This window comes from Rhincodon typus, chromosome 2 (assembly GCF_021869965.1).
Source record: "Rhincodon typus isolate 14 chromosome 2, sRhiTyp1.1, whole genome shotgun sequence".
In the NCBI taxonomy this organism is placed as follows: Eukaryota; Metazoa; Chordata; class Chondrichthyes; order Orectolobiformes; family Rhincodontidae; genus Rhincodon; species Rhincodon typus.
Genome location: NC_063333.1, coordinates 50042043 through 50062209, shown reverse-complemented (window position 1 = coordinate 50062209; position 20167 = coordinate 50042043). Strand labels below are relative to the sequence as shown.

The following is a 20167-nucleotide window of genomic DNA, read 5'->3' as shown; positions in this document are numbered from 1 at the left end:
TCCTGCTCCTCTGATGCTGCCTGGCCTGCTGTGTTCCTCCAGCTCCACACTGTTATCTCTTAAATGTCAGATGTGGATTTACCATCAAACAGCGGCGCCAATCTAATTTCTCCAGTTCCTGCTTAATATTGTTGCAATTAGCCTACCTCAATTTCGAACTTTCATCTGAGGACCAGTCTTATCTTTATCCATGACTATCTTAAAATTTAACAGAATTGTGATCACTTTCTCCCCCACTGAAACTTTGATCACCTAGCCGGTCTCATTCCCAAATTCCCCAAGGTCTTGCACGGCCTCATCCTTAGTTAGACTATCTGTATATTGTTTCAAGAAACTCTCTTGGATTCACCTAACAAATTCTGCCCCATCTAAACCCCTGGCACTGAGGGAGTCCCAGTCAATATTGGGGAAGTTAAAATCACTCACTGAAACAATCCTGTTGTTTTTATATCTTTCCATATCAGCCTACATATATGTTCCTCTGTCCCCTGCTCACTACTGGAAGGAGCTGCCAGAGGAGGTGGCGGAGGCTGGTACAATTACAACATTTAAAAGGCATCTGGATGGGTATACGAATAGGAAGGGTTTAGAGGGATATGGGCCAAATGCTGGCAAATGGGGCTGGATTAATTTAGGATGTCTGGTCAGCATGGACAAGTTGGAGCCAAGGGTCTGTTTCAATGCTGTACACCTCTATGACTGTATAACTATAGTATAACGCCATCATCGTGATTGCCCTCAGCTCTTTGGCTAAAGACTCTGGAAAAACTTCAGAGCCTGCTTCTGACTCATTTCCACAAAATCAACCCCTTACAGCTGCCTTGCAGAAATAAAGGTTTGCACTACCTCTTCATATAGGCATTGATATGGCTGCCTAAAACTGTGTTATACAAAGTAGGTCAGTGTCACATTCTGAACACAATCAGGATGTAAACGCACCAAACAAATTAGAATGAGGCTCAGGGGTTAAAATGATTGGGCCTGAAGTTTGAGTACGCATCTCACGCCAAACCTGCTGAGAGTTAAAATTAATTGCAGTTATTCAGATAGGCTTACAAAGGAGTTGATGTTGAAATTTGCAGCTAATGCTGAAATAAGAACTTGTCTGCATAGTTAAATCTTTACAAAATTAAAGGAAGCTGTACATTTGCAAGATGGGAAATTGGTAGAATTCAACGTCAGTACGTATTAGACACAACAGACGAGCAGAGGGATTTTAAACATTAAAGGCAGAACTTAAATTATTAAGGCTGTGACCAAAGCAAACGGAATTTTTGGTTTTATTACAAGACATGGAATATGAGAGCCAAAAAGCAAAGATGAGTCTGTATAAGATCTTAATAATTCATCCGTTTAAGTATTGGGTGCAATGCTGGAATCCATACAATAGAAAAATTAAGATCTTACAGTGATAAAGAAAGACTTGAAGGAGTGGAGCAATTTTCATTAGAACAATACAGATTACATGACAATATGATAGAAATGCTTAAATTGAAAGGCTGGAACTGGCTGTACAGAAGCAAAGTGTAGCTATAGCCAGTAGATCAGGGAAGTAGAATAAAATTAAACATAAGAGATTTATAACAGAGCAAGTCAGACCTCTGCGCAGAGATTTGTGGGGTTATAGAATTCAATTCCAGGGTTTGCAATTGAAGCAGAAAGTACCTGGACACCATAACCACTTCTTTTGTTCTGCTGCTATAATAGAAGACCCAACTGAGAGCCCAAATTCAATGAGTGTGGAAGTTTAGTCTATATCCTGATGCAGGCAGCGCTCCCAAGTAGGAATGCCAGCTCTGGTAGGTCATATTCCAAAGATATCGGCAGAAGTGACATCATGGAAAACCATCAGCACGTTGCATGAGGGAGAATTCCTTCATTGGCCCAATTCTTCATTCACCGCACCATTACTCCCCATTTCCCTTGGTTGTCTCCCTAGACTCACTTTTATGACAATTATTTCACTTTTTGGTTCGTCTTTTCTCTCCCCCACAGCATCTATCTTGAGATCTTTTAAATTTGTTGTTCTCAACATCCCAAGATTAGAAAAAATCCAAAGAAAACCACACTTACACTGCACTGACTGAGTGCATCAACTTTGGCCACAACTACAACTGTGAGGAAGTCGGTGGCCAGCCCTCCCAATGTCATTTAAACAGAACCTTTACCTGTCAGATAGATCTCAGCATGGTGACAGAAAGTTCTGTCCATCAGTCTTGCCTCTCATAGATCTGTTTAAACTGAGACTTGTTTGAAATGTTGATAATTAACAGTTTTAATCTTACGTTTATAATCAAGACACAAACCACCAGAGCCACATGTTCCACCTTATCACCACTTACAGAATTTGGAATTGTTCGCCACACAAACCAAGCCTATAGTCCAGCAGTGAGTCAGAATTATGGTTCCACTATGTTGGCCAGCCTGGGTCTGTCCCTGTTATTGAACTTGCTCACTACTGCCATGTGACTGTGCATTTCCCGACACATCCCTGACTTGTGTCTTGTAAATGCAGACAGATTTTGGGCAATGAGGAGGTGAAGTAGACATCACAAAATTCCTGGCCTCTGACCAGTTCTTGTAGCTGCAGTATGGCTGGTCCTGTCCAGTTTTTGGTCAATGGTAACCCCAGGATGTTGATACTGAGGGATTCAGTGATGGTAACACCATTGAACGTCAAGGGGCAGAGATTCTTTCTTGTCGGAGATGTTCATTACCTGGCATTTCTGTGGTGGAAACAACAGCTCCCAATTATCAGCTCAAACCTGGACTTTCTTCCACGCCTCTTCCCTCGGTCCAGGAACTCCCTACCTACGCCCGCGACACCACCCACGCCCTCCTCCAAAACTTCCAATTCCCTGGTCCCCAAAACCTCATCTTTACCATGGACGTCCAGTCCCCATATACCTGCATTCCCCATGCAGATGGCCTAAAGGCCCTCCGCTTCTTCCTGTCCTGCAGGCCCGACCAGTCCCCCTCCACTGACACCCTCATCCGCTTAGCCGAACTCGTCCTCACCCTCAACAACTCCTCTCTCAATTCCTCCCACTTCCTACAGACAAAGGGGCGGGCATGGGTACCCGCATGGGCTCAAGCTATGCCTGCCTCTTTGTAGGATACGTGGAACAATCCCTAATCCAAAGCTACACTGGCACTATCCACCACCTCTTCCTCCGTTACATCGATGACTATATCCGCGCCGCCTCTTGCTCCCACAAGGAGTTTGAACAGTTCATCCACTTCATCACTAACACCTTCCACCCCAACCTTAAGTTCACCTGGACCATCTCTGATACCTCTCTCTCCTTCGTGGACCTCTCTGTCTCCATCTCTGGCATCCACCTGGAAACCGATATCTATTTCAAGCCCACCGACTCCCACAGCTACCTAGAATACACCTCCTCTCACCCACCTTCCTGCAAAAATGCCATCCCTTATTCCCAATTCCTTTGCCTCCGCCGCATCTGCTCCCGAGATGAGGCATTCTACTCCCGGACATCCTAGATGTCCTCGTTTTTCAAGGACCGCAACTTCCCCTCCACAGTGGTCGAAAATGACCTCAACCGTGTCTCTCGCATTTCTCGCAACTCATCCCTCACATCCTGTCCCCGCAATAACAACCAAAACAGAATCCCCCTCATCCTCACGTACCACCCCACCAACCACTGATCCAACACATCATCCTCCGTCACTTCCGCCATCTGCAATCCGACCCCACTACCAAAGACATTTTTCCCTCCCCACCCTTATCTGCTTTCCGGAGAGACCACTCTCTCCATGACTCCCTTGTCCGCTCCATACTCCCCACTAGCCGCACCACACCCGGAACTTTTCCCTGCAACCGGAGCAAGTGCTACACCTGCCCCTAAACCTCCCCCCTCACCCCCATCCCAGGCCCTGAGAAGACCTTCCACATCAAGCAGATGTTCACCTGCACATCTGTTAATGTGATATACTGTACCCGCTGTTCCCGTTGTGGCCTCCTCTACATCGGGGAAACCAAGCAGAGGCTTGGGGACCGCTTTGCGGAACACCTACGCTCAGTTCACAACAAACAACTACACCTCCCAGTCGCGAACAATTTCAACTCCCCCTCCCACTCCTTGGACGACATGTCCATCCTGGGCCTCCTGCATTGCCACAATGATGCCACCCGAAAGCTGCAGGAACAGCATCTCATATTTCGCTTGGGAACCCTGCAGCCCAAGGGTATCAATGTAGACTTCACAAGCTTCAAAATCTCCCCTCCCCCGACCGCAGCCCAAAACCAACCCAGCTCATCCCCGCCTCCCTAACCTGTCCTTCCTCCCACCTATCCCCTCCTCCTACCTCAAGCCCCACCCCCAGCTCCTACCCACTAACCTCATCCCACCTCCTTGACCTGTCCATCCTCCCTGGACCGACCTATCCCCTCCCTAACTCCCCACCTACATTCACCTTTACTGGCTCCAACCCCGCCTCTTTGACCTGTTTGTTTCCTCTCCACCCATCTTCTCCTTTATTCATCTTCTATCCGCCTCCCCCTCTCTCCCTATTTATTTCAGAATCCCCTTGCTCTCCCCCATTTCTGAAGAAGGGTCTCGATCCGAAACGTCAGCCTTCTTGCTCCTCTGATGCTGCTTGGCCTGCTGTGTTCATCCAGCCCTGCACCTTGTTATCTCAGATTCTCCAGCATTGGCAGTTCCTACTATCTCTATCTTTCTTCCAGGCCTTGAAAACAGACTGTTTTGGTACAGAAGTTGCGAATGGTGCTGAGCATTGTACAATCATCAGCGAACATTCTCACTTCTGTCCTTATGACAGAGCGAAGGTCATCGATGAAGCAGCTGCAGATGGCTGTGCCTGGGACGCTACCCTGAGGAACTCCTGCAGAGATGTCCTGGAGCTGAGATGATTTACCTCCAACAACCGCAACTGTCTTCCTGTGTGTCAGCTATAACTCTAATCAATGGAGACTGGCTGTGGCAGGATTGCAAAGCTTAGATCCAATCTGTTGACTGAAATCAATTAGCCTTGCCAAAATAATGTACGGAAACAACCCTATTAACTCAGATTTATGTTGATGTGACAAGCTTATTTGTTCTTTTCCAGAGACGGGAGGATTAAGAGTGAGCCCTTTTCCTTTTACAATCTTTTGGATCATTTATAAATGCCACCAGGAGATTCATGATGAATCCAGTAGACTCCTTGGCATTCTGGGAGGGTTGGGCAATCCTGCTCCCAAGGAGAATTGAAATGTTTGATGACGTTTCCGGGAAACTCCGTATAGGCTTTTTAAGGTGCTACTGTAGAAATGAGTCAATGTAGAGGGGTTGGAGGTGGGGGAGGGAGCAAAGGCAATTGGTTTTGGGAATTATCTCAGGGTAAGGAAAACCCAATGCTATCTTGTGAGTCCTGAAGGAGCACTTCTGTCCCCACAATGAACCCTCAAATAAAAATGTTAAATCTGTCTGTGCATATTCTGAACTCCTAAACCCCTTCTACAGTTTTAGCTTATGACCAAAACATAAACAAAAACAGACAGTGCTGGAGAAACACAGTAGGTCTGGTCCTTTAAAGGATCACTGGAAACCACTGCTTCTCTCTGCAGATGCTGCCAGACCTGCTGAGTTTCTCCAGTATTCTCTGTTTTTGTTTCAGATATCCAGCATCTGCAGCTCTGTGTGTTCACTTTAGTTTATGAATAACCTGCCACTTCTCCTTTGCTCAGGTCCCAGGCTCGAATTAACTCAATCTGTATTCTTCTTTCCTGTATGCGTCTGCTCGCATTCTCAAAAACAGCAGGTTGATTTGAGATATAGTAGGAAGATAAAAGGATAACAGGAGTGGTCCCAATTTTCATCCCTCTCCTGCATCTTTGTCACCAAGTGTAGGGAGTTAAAATGGGGGTCAGACTTTCCTCAATGAAACAGAAGCAGCTGTGAGGAACTTCACCCCCCTACATCATCATTTTACACTAGATTTTATAGGTGGATGAAGGAAAATATTATGAAGTAGGAGGGGAACAGGGTCGCCAAATGTGATTCTGTGGATATATTCAAATACGAGGTAAGCAACAAATGTGATTCCAAGAATCCAATATTTCTTTCTGGATGTCCTCACCAGCAATGTCAAAGTTCAGCCGTTTATGAATTGTTACGCACAAACTAATAGATGGGACCAAACTACAGTATAATAAAGAGAGACTTTCATCACACCCAGCTGGTGACCAATCAAGTAGAGCCAGTTGCCTCTTTGTAATATCCAAATATTTCTGTTTGGACCACTTTTACTGAGGACCATTATTGCACTGTTTATCCAAGTAGGAAATAGGCTTATGGTGCCCAAATCATCTTTGCTCCATTTTGTGTTGCTCCTATTCTGCCAACAGAATTATCAAAACGCGCGCAGCATATGACAAGATAAGCCCCCTCCCAAGAAGCCCTCAGTGAAATAAGAGTTGCAGCAAGTATGTTGGTAGAATAATGCTGTCAGAAGCAGAGAAAACCAAGTCCAAATATATAGAAGCAGAGTGGCAGACCGATGATGTACAATTTAACGGTAGAAAAAAAGCAGAAGTAACTTCTGTGTACTTTTCTGTCACACAAGTTTTGTTGTCCTCTTTGAACATTGAAATCATGCTAAAAGCAACAGGGAAAAAATCACTCTCTTGCTTCTAGGATGGCTTTAATTTTCTGAGTAATATCTACTTTACACTGGAAAATACTTTTAAAATTTAGGTGATTATAGTAAATGCACTCTATAGGAAAAAAATTATTTGGCATAAAATCTTCCATGGAATTTTAGTTTTATAAAAATGTTTCACATTTGCCAAAAATGCACTGGCAGCTTTTAAACTTTATAGTGTAGGTTTAAAATTGTCCTGCATGAGTGGAAGCACTAAATCATGATAGTGAAAGAAATGGTGAAAAAAAATTCTTTCAAAAGCTGATAAAATTGAGATGATGCATCAGTAGTCACGAAAGATGTTTTTTTCATGAGAAACATTGCTCCAGAAACACTTTCAGTTGAATTTAGATTAAATATTGTGGGATCTGTCAGTTTTAGAATTGTAGAAGTTGCAGATGAATACACTGAACCGGAAGAAAGAAAGGATTTTGTGTACCAATGAGAATATTAAAATATTAATTAATGGTATACGAAAAAGCACAGGATACATGCAAATTAACAAGAAAGTTTGGGAACTATTTTCTGGTAGAAACTGCAAAGCAAAATAAAACGTAGAGGAAAAGAATACAAGAAAGGAAGAACAAGCTGTTGCAACAAATTAAAATGACATTACACCACTATAATCCAAAAAAAGTGGTGCATTTTTAAATGTTAGGATGCACAGTTGTCAGAATCATTCATGTCTCTTTCTATGTCATTAAAAAGATTTCATGCCATTAGCAGTGCCGTTTAAATGAACCTGGTCTTGCTGATCACTGTCTCAGGTCTGAACCAGACTGTTCATTACCTCAGTGCTTAATCAACCCTGAGCTTAGCTTCTGACACAATTTCCTTTTCACCACAAAGGCACCTATTACCATTCCAGTGTTATTATGTCAGCACCTATCAACTAGTGAAGTCCTTATCCATGTCTTTCTTAACTCCAAACTTTGCCAAAACATTGGTGGGACTGTGCCTTTAGCCATCTTGACCCTAGGTGCTGGAACTGCCACTCTAAACTTCACCACATCATTCTGCTTAATTCATCCCAGAATATCTCATTATCTCCTGCACGAGACCCAGGTTTGAACTCACTTAGAAATTTGTGTTTGAATCCTCACACAGTGGGGTAATTGAGGCTTTGGACATCTGTAGAGAAGGAACACAAGATTGATTTATGGTTTAAAATCCATTAGTTATTCAGATTTTTCAGAATTTATAGCACTATCTATATATTTTAGAAAAATACCAAGGATGATATGATCAAGGTTTACAAAACAACGAAGCAGCTAGATTGTATTAGCAAGACAGGGTATGAAGGACCAGGGGCCTCACCTCAAGGTTTTCCAATGGCAAATAAGTTGGACATTAGGAAGTATAAATGACTTGGATGAGGAAGCGGAAGGGTGGGTTAGTAAGTTTGCCAATGACATGAAGGTTGGTGGCGTTGTAGACAGCATGAAGGGCTGTTGTAGGTTGCAATGGGTCATTGACAGGATGCAGGGCTGGGCAAAGAAGTGGCAGATGGAATTCAGCCCAGAAAAGTGTGATGTGATTCATTTTGGAAGGTCGAATTTGAATGCAGAATGCAGGGTTAATGGCAGGATTCTCAGCAGCGTGGAGAAACAGAGGGATCTTGGGGTCCACGTCCAGAGATCCCTCAAAGTTGCTACCCAAGTTGTTAGGTTTGTAAAGAAGGCGTATGCTGTGTTGGCTTTCACTGGCAGGGGAATTGAGTTTAAGAGCCGTGAGGTTCTGCTGCAGCTTTATAAAACTCTGGTTAGACCTCACTTGGAATATTGTGTTCATTTCTGGTCACCTCATTATAGGAAAGATGTGGAAGCTTTAGGGAGGGTGCAGAGGAGATTTACCAGGATGCTGCCTGGACTGGAGGGCAGGTCTTATGAGGAAAGGTAGAGGGAGCTAGGGCTTTTTTCATTGGAGCGAAGAAGGATGAGAGATGACTTGATAGAGGTGTACAAGATGATGAGAGGGATAGATAGAGTGGATAGTCAGAGATTTTTTCCCAGGGTGGAAATGACTATTACGAGGGGGGATAATTTTAAGGTGATTGAAGGAAGGTATAAGAGAGATGTCAGAGGTAGGTTCTTCACACAGAGTGGTGGGTGCGTGGAATGCACTGCCGGCAGTTGTAGTAGACTCAAGATACTTTAGAGACTTTTAAGCAACTCTTGGATAGGCACATGGAGGATAGTATAATGTAGGGTATGCAGGGTAGATTGATCTTAGTAGGATAATAGGTCGGCACAACATTGTGGGCCGAAGGGCCTGTGCTATTCGATGTTCGATGTTCTTCACTTCCCAGAGAATACAAGAGCAGTGGAAAACATTGCTGGCACATGCTATGAATGTGTCAGAGATTAATTTCCCAGATATTTTTTCACCTATTTGATTTAAACTTCTCATTCTATTTGGTACATGGGAACAGTGGTGGGCCACTTCGCCCCAAGGATCCCATGCAGCATAAGCAGCATGCAGTAGACAACTCAGCAATCCCACAGTCATTAGGGTATAGCTAAGCTCTGCAGTCTTGCCACATCCAGTCATTAACAGTGGTCAACAATGAAACGACTCACTGAAAGAGAAGGCCCCACAAATGATGGAGGAGCCCAGCACATTTGTATAAAAGACAGGGTTGAAACATTGACAAGCATCTTCACCAGAAGTGCCGAGTTGATGATCCAGCTTGTCTCCTCTGGAACTCCCCAGCATCGCAGATGCCAGATTTCAGCCAATTTTATTCAATCATCATGATATCAAGAAACAGAAGAGGGCACTGGATGCTGCAAAGGCTGTAGTCCTGACACCATTCCGACACTAGTCCTGTACTCCAGAACTCACCATGCCCCTAGCCCAGCGGTTTCAGTTCAGTTACAGCACTAGCAGCTACTCGGCATGAGGCAAGTTACCCGGTCATGTTGTGTGCACAAAAAGCATGACAACTCCAGCGCAGTCAAATACTGTCCATCGGTCTTCTCTCAAGCATCAGTAAATTGATGCAAAATGTCACTGGCAGTGTTATCAAGTGCCACTTACCCAACAATATTTTGCTAACTGATGCTCATTTTGGGTTCTGTCAGGCCCTCTCAGCTCCTGACCTCATTATTAGCCTTGATCCAAAAATGAACAAAAAAGCTGAGCTCAAGGGGAAGTGAGAGTGACTGCCCTTCGATTTAAGGCACTTAGCAAACATCATGGAGTTCCAGCAAAACTACAGTCAATTGGAATCGGGGGAAAACATTCTAATGGTTGGAGTCATGCCTAGCACAGGGAAAGATGGTTGTGGTTGTTAATGGCGAATCATCTCAGTTCCAGGACATCAGCAGGCACGGTGGCTCAGTGGTTAGCACTGCTGCCTCACAGTGTCCAGGGTCCTGGGCTCAATTCCAGCCTTGGGTGACTGTCTGTGTGGAGTCTGCACTCTCTCCCTGTGTCTGCATGGGTTTCCTGTCTCGGGTTTCCTCCTACAGTCCAAAAATGTCTAGGTTAGGTGGATTGGCCTTACCAAATTGCCCCATAGTGTGTAGGGATGTGTAGACTAGGTGGGATGGCGACGGTAAATGCGGGGTTATGGGGATAGAGTTGGGTCTCGGTGGGACGTTCTCAGCAGGGTTGATGCAGACTTGATGGGCCAAATGGCCTCTTTCTGCACTGTAAGGATTCAAAGATCACTGTCGGAGTTCCTTAGGGTAGTGCCATAAGTGCAACCATCTTCAGCTGCTTCATCAATGAATTTCTCTCTATTGTGTGGTCAGAACTGGGGACACTGACTGATGATTTCACAATGTTCAGCACCGTTCGCGACTCTTCAGGTACTGATGCAGTCCATGTTCAAATGCAACAAGACCTGGACAACATTCAGACTTGGGCTGAAAAGTGGTGAGTAATATTTGTGCCACACAAGTGCCAGGCAATAAACATTTCCAAGAAGGAACCCAACCATCACTCTTTGACATTCAAAGCTGCAAATGAATCCCCCACTATCAACAACCTGGTAGTTACAGTTGACCAGAAAATGAACTGGCCCAGTCATATAACACTTTGGCTCTAAAAGCAGGTCAGAGGCCAGGAATTCTACAGTGAGTGCATCACCTCCTAAATCCTCAAAGACTGTTCGCCATCTACAAGGTACAAGTCAGGAATATGATGGAATACACTACACGTTCCTGCACGACTGCAGCTCCAGCAACATTCAATACAGTCAGCACCAAAGCAGCCCACTTGACTGACAGCTGATCTAATGTCTTCAATATTCACTCCTATCACTACTGATGCACAATTACAGATTGTGCACTGCTACAAATCAACAAATCTTCTCAGATAGCACCTTCCAAACTTGTGAGCTCCGACACCTAGATGGACAAGGGCAGCAAATAAATGTGAACACTACCACCTTTCAAGTTTCTCTCGAAGCCACACGCCATCCTGATTTGTAAGTATATCACCATTCCTTCCCTGTTGCTGTGTCAAAATCCTGGAACTCCCTTCCTCCCTAATAGCATTAGGGGTGGGCCTACATTAAATGAATTGCAGCAGTTCAATAAGGCAGATCAAGGGCACTTAGGAACAGGCTGAAATAACATCACTCACGCCGGTACCCCATCACCAAAGTCACCCTTTATTTACCCATGGAGAGTCCTTGATACTGATCTAGCTTCCTCAGAGCCAGCTGTCAGAGTGAACAGAACCTCTGACAGTCCTGTTCTTATCCGTCAGCCAGGACTCCCTGATTGGCACTGTTAATCTGGTCCAATCAGAGAACTCATATTCTATTGGGTTCACCTGGCTGATCTTGCTACAAACACTACAGAGGAAATGAATGTTCGCTTAGCCAGTGTACCCACACCTCATGAATGAATAAAAAAATCCAGCAACAATGTTATGACGTGTCAGAAACACTTCTGTTATATCATTTGCAATAATGGGAAAATATATTCTTCCAATCAAAACAAAATGCTTACCCATGGTCATACAGTCAATACACCATATGGAAAATAAATTGACAATGTGCAAAAGAATATGTGAAATATTCGGCCAAGCTGCTGTGGATAGTGTTAGCAGAGACAAAAATACATTTTCCAATGACAATTACAGCCAAGAGCAAAAATTCTAATGAACAACTCAAGGTTGGTTAATCTGTGCTAACTTTCCTTAAATTATTCCACTCTTGCATTAAAGAGAGTGAAACACGAGTACTAGGCTATCATTTACAACAGTGTTTTTTCTCTGTGGATATGTGAAGACCAAGTTGCTCCAGAAACTCAACTAAATCCCTAAATGCCAGCACAGTACTACAAATTCTATGTTAGCAATGTATTGATTTTTGACGTTGAAGCAACTTTTCACATGTTTTACCTTACCATTTTACTTAGTACTGTTTCCACAATGATGTATCCTCTGGCAACTAATGTCAAAGATTTGCTGTGATAAAATGTACTTTTTGCACCAGACACAACCGTCCATCTCCTACCGACCAACCTCATCCCGCCCCCTTGACCTGTCCGTCCTCCCTGGACTGACCTATCCCCTTCCTAACTCCCTACCTACACTCACCTTTACTGGCTCCATCCCTGCCTCTTCGACCTGTTTGTTTCCTCTCCACTTATCCTCTCCACTATCCCTCTTCTATCCGCCTCCCACTCTCTCCCTATTTATTTCAGAAACCCCTTCCCCTCCCCCTTTTCTGATGAAGGGTCTAGGCCCGAAACGTCAGCCTCTCTGCTCCTATGATGCTGCTTGGCCTGCTGTGTTCATCCAGCCCTGCACCTTGTTGTCTCAGTATATTTAGTGCTCAACTTGAAGTCATTGTTTTGAAAATATGCACAGATTATTGCAATAAAAGAAATTGCAAAGCATAGTTTTTATTACCTTAAGTGAGGTCTTCAAATCCACTACAAAAACACATGGGTTTAGCTAATGAAACAACATTGCACATACCTACATCACACATGCTAATAGAAATGAACAATCTTTCATCAATTTTATGTTTACTTCTCAAATGTTTTGATGTGGCAAATATAATTAAAAATTCCAAGCCTCTGCACACTGCAATTGACTTCCTACACTGGTTTGAAAACATTTTTTCCATAGAAATAAGATGTTCCATTTGTCTGGGGTACATGGTACTAAACTAAATTTCCAAAATACTTCCTCCTCACATGGTTGCCCCACCCTTAGGTTGTTATTAGCATCAGATGACAGAAAAAGGATTAAACATTTTAATGTTAAATATTTTAATGCATGGTGAGCAACTGTAGAAGATTATCAACGTCGATTTCAAGTGATTCATCCCAACAGGATAATCATAACATAACTTCGACAACTGGCTCAAATATGTCCAATCATTTTTTGCAGCTACAGATACTGGTAAAAAGACAGAAGGCCTGCAAATGCAATTAGCATTTTTCTGAATTACTCAATTCCCGGATAATCTGGTGCCAGCTGCACTGTGACCACAAGAATCCATTTTGACAATTAAAAACATTCGCAGAACAGTTACACTTCGAAGGAACTGAAGCTGTGAACAGAAGTGTTATGGACGTATCTAAAAGCAAAACCTGGTAATAAAAGTCAGTAGATATATGCTGGCCATTCCTATTTGACTCTAACTAACGAGAAGTAATACAAAGCACCATCAATCTCTGATCAGTTCACTGTCATGTACCTTCTGCTGTAAAACCAAAAACTAATAAAATACAATAGTGAACAGACACTAGAAGATTAATATTCAAAGGATTAGAAACAGAATAATTTACTTTAGCAATGCAACATAAATAAAATACTTGAAAAGATGCACCTTAAAGAATATTTAAGGAAATGCAACTAATTTATTTATAGTAAATCGCACTGTGGTGAATTTTTTATGCTTTTGATCTTGTCTGAATTTATTATATACGGACTCAGTGAGAATAAGTAGCAAATGATACATTACTGAGAGATGTTTAATGAATTTTATTCAATGCATAGCATGGTCTATTGACCTCCTACTAATGAAATGAAACACTGCCTGATATTTACCTTGTACATGACACAAAGAAATCTGAAAGTGACAAAATATTTATATACAGATAGCAGATCCTTTAAGTGAATCAAGAGGTTTAAATAAATCATGAATCTTACACTTGTATGATTTATAAACCTCAATTGTTTCCTGTAATTAGGTTCCAGAGTTTAGTCCATAGTATGGATGCTATTGTCCTAGATAGTTCAAGAGGGTTGAAATGACATTGAGCACTCTATTTTGAAGAATCCAATGTTGTCAATTTTGAGTTGAGGGAAGGCACAGCCTATCACTGCATCTAGACAAGCACTGGCATAGGCTTCAGTCACAGCCTTGTTAATTGGACCTGAGAGTTATGGGCTACCGAGCAAGTGTTCAGATGGAGTTCCTGGAATGAGGTCTATTGATATCAATTAAAAAGGCTGGTAGAAAGCTAGGTGGCGGGCAAGAAGATGTCACGCTTGCAGCAGAGGGGAATGGGGGGCAGGGAGGGGGATTAGTAACTGGCTGCCAGCAATAAAAGCAGCAACTCAGATTAACTTTGTGGCAGCATCCTCACAAAATCATTTCAACCTACTGTTCCCTTCTAACACCTGTACAAATGATCAAACTGCACATGATTGGTACTCAGGCTCTTGGATTTCCAGTTTACAACTTGAAAAGGTCTACCACCTTAAACAGAAAAGTCCTTCAAATGCATTTCATAGGCCCCCTTTAAGAATGGCACTAGTTTTTGTGCTGACTGGGGAAGACAGAAGTCTACTCATTTTGAGGCTGGAAAGTATGGATACATCATTGTACTGAAGTTACCTTCATTGGTGTTGTTGAACAAAAATTAAATCATTAGGTTGTACCCCTCTTTCTGTTAATTTTGTTACCATTCCCTTTCTCTGTTTTCTTTTCTTTCTTTCCTTTCATACATATTTGCCACTTTGTATCTGTTTGTTTTTCACCCTGAGGACTTTATTTCAACCTACTCAAGATCCATTCATTGAAACAGAGTTAAAATAAAGTTAAATACATCTCATTAAAACTTCTACTGCCAAAGTCTTTACTCATTTCACCTATTCTCTTTTCTATCCATCTAAAACAGTTCGTCTGCATTACTTTTCCTCTCCTTGGACATTTTTCTCACTCTCTCTGTTTGTCGGTACATCTTTCTCTCCCTTTTCTCCTTTCTATTCGCTGAATTTAAAGTAAGTCAGAACTCCAAGCTTCTGATATCTGAAGGAATTCTGAGAATGAATTTTAATTGAAGCTAATAAAAAGTAAAATCAGACCAGATACAAAACAGATGTCCAACCTAAACTCACCCAATGGGCTAGGTTACAATTAACTTCCATTTGTGTCTCTTTGGTTGTGTGGAGGCTGAGCTACATATCTACAGGAACAACCTGGCAGTTATGGTCTGGGGTTGGCTGTTTGAAACCAGGAACTTGGATAAAAAGGAATTGAGCAGCTGGCACCCAATGATACAACTCTGGCGATATTTGTCAAAATATTAACATGCCTTGCTGCCTGTATTTATTACTTTTCATACTGCACTACAATATAAACAGAATGGATGAATTATTATTGGTGAATCTCCTGTGATATTACTTAAGAGAGATCAGATGTTAAGTTGCTTTATAACACCCTTGTTAAAAAGCCACAATATTACACTTACGAAACAGGAGGATCGACCTGGCCTTGTTGCTCTAGAAACATTTAGTTCTCTGAAACTAAAATGACCCAAGGCCTAGATTATCAGTTCTTTCCCCCTTTTATATTAGTCTGGGTGTCTTTGGAAGGCATTCAAATCTTGGCTTGCAGCTGCGATTAGTGTAGCTAACAGAGAAACATGCTCATATGGTGCAAGGATATATTCATGGCCTGGATAGGAACAGGTCAGATCCACAATGAAGTTTGTTTTAATGTATGAATCTGTTACTAAGGTGGAGGGTCATAAAGATTACTTGCTCAGAAAACGGAGACTCAGTTCAATCAGAACCTAGTTGTTTGATGAGGGAACTATGCATGGTGAAGTTAATAAGACGATAACTACATGTAATAAAATCCAATAGTTATCATTTTCAGTGTTATTAGTAAGTTTTTTAAAAGTTATTTCTATACAGAAGCAATCAAAATCTAATTCAACTACACTGCTCTCTCCCTATAGCCCTATATCTTCCTTCGCTTCAAGTATCTATCTGCTATTCACTTAAAATATGTAACGGTCTCTACCTCAATTACTCCCTGTGGCAAAACCTGCCATGCTCTAAAAATCTCTGTACAAAGTGTTTTTCCAAACTTACATCCTCACTCTTTAAATGACAATTTTCAATTGATAATCACTGGGCAATATCTAGCCAACCAGAAATAAATAGACATTCCCTAGTCATCTGATCAAAACCCTTCATAATTTAAAACAGAACCTCTATTGCTATCTTGTTTGCTTTCACAGTCCTAGTATTTAAGGACTCTCCAAATAAGTAGCATTTCTTGTCCCTGGTATATTTGTATAACTTGTTTTATTTTGCATTGTTTACCAAATTATTTCATTTTTGTCTATAATATGGTACCAAACACTACACAATACAATAACCATGATCTGTAATGTCCATGTAAAAGATATTTCCTTTTTTTGTGTACTCCATGCCAATATTTATAAAATCTAAAATTCCATTGGTCTTTAATGGCTTCATTTATCTGCACTCACATACTAAGCAATTATGTATTTCAACACCTGGTCTTTCTGTTCCTCCACTTTATTCAACACCTTTCCATTCAGCTATGCCTCCATTCCCTTGTTTGCCACTCAAAATTCATTATCATGATGGACAGGAATAAAGTGGATACATTCCTTTGCACAGAATATGAATAGATCATTATTTTTATCCTCTGTATTTTGTTCAATCATTTTAGCTGATTTCCTACATTGCTGCATATTGTAAGGAACTGAATATTGTTTGTCTCTTAGTCATGTCTGTTGACATTAGTCATTGTCCCTATTTCTCTATTTCTCCTCCTCGACTCTTTTTCTTATCTGTCCTCTTATGCTTCTCTCTGTATTTCTCTTCTTTTGTTGTGTAACTGCCATAGTCTACAGCCCGTAATTTTTTGAAGGCTTATACCACACATTTTTGCATTTGGAAAAGCAACATAAATGCATAATAGACCATAAATTTAAACAGAGGTAATAATTTTGTGTGCCATCCACAGTCAGATTTGACATCTCTTCTTTAAAATGACTTAAAAGAAAAGGTTTTAGATTTGGGAGTGACTTTACATGTATAGCACTTGAATAATATGTGTGCAATCACATGATGTATTTCTTTTCCATGGTTCCTACCCTAGGTTTCATATTTCAGTTAGAAAGCTATATCTTGTTTCTTTCAGTTCTTCAACAACAGTTTCCTCTCAACTCTCACAAGTCTATCCAAAAACCTTTAAAAAAAGAATGTATAAAAGGACACAGAGAAATGACAAGCAGGTAGGATTAGACAGCTTCAGTTGAACAGCTGTCAATGGCAGAATGGGTTAAGTAAGCTATAAAATGTTTGGGGTCATTTTTCGCATTGGAAGGCCATTGACTGGGCAATGGCATTCCTCCAATAATCTGTAAAACAAACAAGAACTTTGCCTGCTTTTAAAACAGTGGTCAGCGATCCTTTCAATAATCACTGGTTGAGCCATTCCATGCTAGTACCATTATGAGGAGCATGTGCAGTTCACATGCCATTAACTGGATCCTTAAAATTTCATCACACTTAAGACACTAATTCAAGTAAATCTCCTCAGAAACTGATGGACACCTGGGTCATCCAACTGCAGACAATAATGAAAATGTTGGGGTGGAGAATCAAGAGCATGAATGAGTAATAAGTTCAACTTTGTGATTTTTCATAATATTTAATGCCCTGAAAATAGGGATGAGAGATTAACACTATCTCTATATTGTGATCTAGCAGCTCTTACTTCTGACTATTTTTTAATGTACTAATATTGTTAGCTCTTTTTATGACTTCAGGTGGACCTATTACTTCTTCATTCCTAAGACTAGTTTCAAGAAATATGTTTGTTCCTTAACTCTTTAGAAAATTCATGTTCTAATGCTGAATGCTGCTTCCATGTTTATGAGGTTGTTTCTGGATGAAAAGGCTTGTCATTAGATCCATGCTCCCCCATCTATCTTTAATCTGTGTCAGCAATGGAAATTTTTGCCTTCATTTCATCAATTTCATTATAATGATTGCTCCTTTAATCTCATCTCATTTTTTCCTTCTAAGTTGACAATATGCTGCATTAATTCTTCTCCTTACATGTTCACTGTATTGAAATTAGGATTTCCTGTAGAACACCACATGCAAATTATTTTGCTCAAGACTTCAGACCTCTACTTCTCTCTTCCCTCTCTAAAAATGCTGTGGTCACACAAATTTGCTAATCAAAAGCAACAGTTTGGTGTCATCTATTCACTTCATCCTGATTCCCTGGCTATTTCCCTATTTTCATCCTTGGCAATAATGGGTTGTCAATTAGAAAATATATCAAGTACATACAGAACCAATGTAGCATGTAGTAGCTTGTTAATGTGCACAGTTAAACCCCTAAAAACTCATTACTATTTCCCAAAGAAATTTATTCACCATATCAAGGTTGCTGTAAATTGCATTATACTTTAATCAATTTACCAGCTGAATGTTAATTAAAATCCAATTCAATAACATATTGTTATCTTTACAGAAAATAGACTGTGGAGGAAGTGAGTATTCCTGGCCTGTAGATTCCTGATTATGTTTCAATCCTTGGATATGTGTGAGTAAAATGGATTAGAATTCTAAAAGGGGTTAAAAAAAATCTCTGGTAAATGTTAAAATAATGAATCCAATTATTTGAGGTAGAGACGTTTGTTATAACAGCCAAGTGGGATATGTGTATGTGCAGTTATGGTCACCACACTATAGGATGTGGAGGTTTTGGAGAGGGTGAAAAATAAGTTTACCAGGATTTGCATGGATAGGAGTGTATTAACTATGAGGAGATGTTGGACAAGCTTGGATTGGTTTTGTTAAAAGTGTCAGATGCTGAGGGACAAACTGATAGAAGTATATAAAGTTATTAGAAGCATGGATAAAGTGGATAGTTGGAGTATTGTTCCCTGGTTGAAATTGTCAAATACTATGGGCATGTGTTTAAGATGAGAGAGGTATGTTTAAAGGAGATGTGCAAGAAGAGACTTTTTTTACACAGGGGGTGGTCGGTGCCCATAATGCGCTGCCAGGAGAGGTGATAGAAGCAGATATGATAGCAATATTTAAAAGGCATTAGACAGACACCTGAACAGGCAGGAGAAATAGAAGGATAGGGAGCAACTGCAAGAAAATGGGATTAGTTTAGAATGGCAACATGGTTGGCACAGACAGAGTGGGCCAAAGGGCCTGGTCCTGCAGTGTACTATTCTATTCTATATTCTATGAATTAGCAAGTCTCCAATGAGAAAAATACAGGAGATGGATATAAACTACCACGAGGTTAACTTGTCTTTTACAAGCAAAACTAAGAGAACTGCAACAATCCAGTCTATTATCTGAAACATTACCTACAAATAGCGATGAGTGTTTCCATGGGTTCTCTTCCATCAGGTAGTGGCTATTACCAGTATGTGTGGCACAGTGCCCAACTTCAGAATGTTGCACAGGTCAAACATGTAAAGTTGCAAAATTGGTTATGTGCGTCCCTCTTTACATGATACTGCCTTCAAACTGTTAAACAAGCCAGCCCCGCTTCCCGAATATTTACTGCGCTATGTAAGACATATATAAACGACCGGAAATTGAATATATTCTCAGCCACGAAAGCAAGACAGAATTCGACCACGTTGTCCTAGGCAAGGAATCAGTTTTGCACTCAAAGAGTTCCTCTCCATCACTAAGCATTGAGACAGAGTTCATGTGGAAACTCTTCAGTTTGAGTGGCAGTGTGCTTCAGTGTGAAAACAGCTCTGCGATGTTCCCTGTATAGACCACATCGCGAGAAGGGGTGTGGGAAGGTTCTTTTTTTTTGAAAGGAAAACTGATTGACAGAAAACTTATTCCATGATATTATGGATTGTAAAGATGTAAATTAAACCATGGTAAGTGAAAAGTCCTTTCCTACTTTACGGACCTACACAAATCAAACGGTGAAAAGTCAAAGGTTTCACCGATGATACAGAGATTTTACAACTTCCCGGCTTTGATACGGATATCTCAGCCCCCGCAACCCTCAAGCTTCTCGTATTCTCTGTCAGCGTTTCTGCTCCTTTTTTTTAAACAAAAAAACTCTCGCTAAATGTTTAACGATAAAATTCACGTGAGGTCCTGGGGGATGCTGCATGTTTTAATCTTGCTGCTGGCCGGGAGGTGATTGGGCTGTGGGGGACGGTAATAGTCTGAGGAGGGGGATGGGGTTGTAGAGGAGGAATGATAGAGCTGCGGGGGGGGGGGGGGGGGGGGGGGGGGGGGGGGGGGGGGGGGG

The 20167-nt window shown here is 41.4% G+C and overlaps 1 protein-coding gene across 1 annotated transcript in view; it reads right to left on the bottom strand.

Moving 5' to 3' along the window:
• LOC109911903 (tomoregulin-1-like) overlaps positions 1–20167 on the bottom strand; it is a 192526-nt gene that overhangs the window by 171300 nt on the left and 1059 nt on the right. The window lies entirely within an intron of this gene.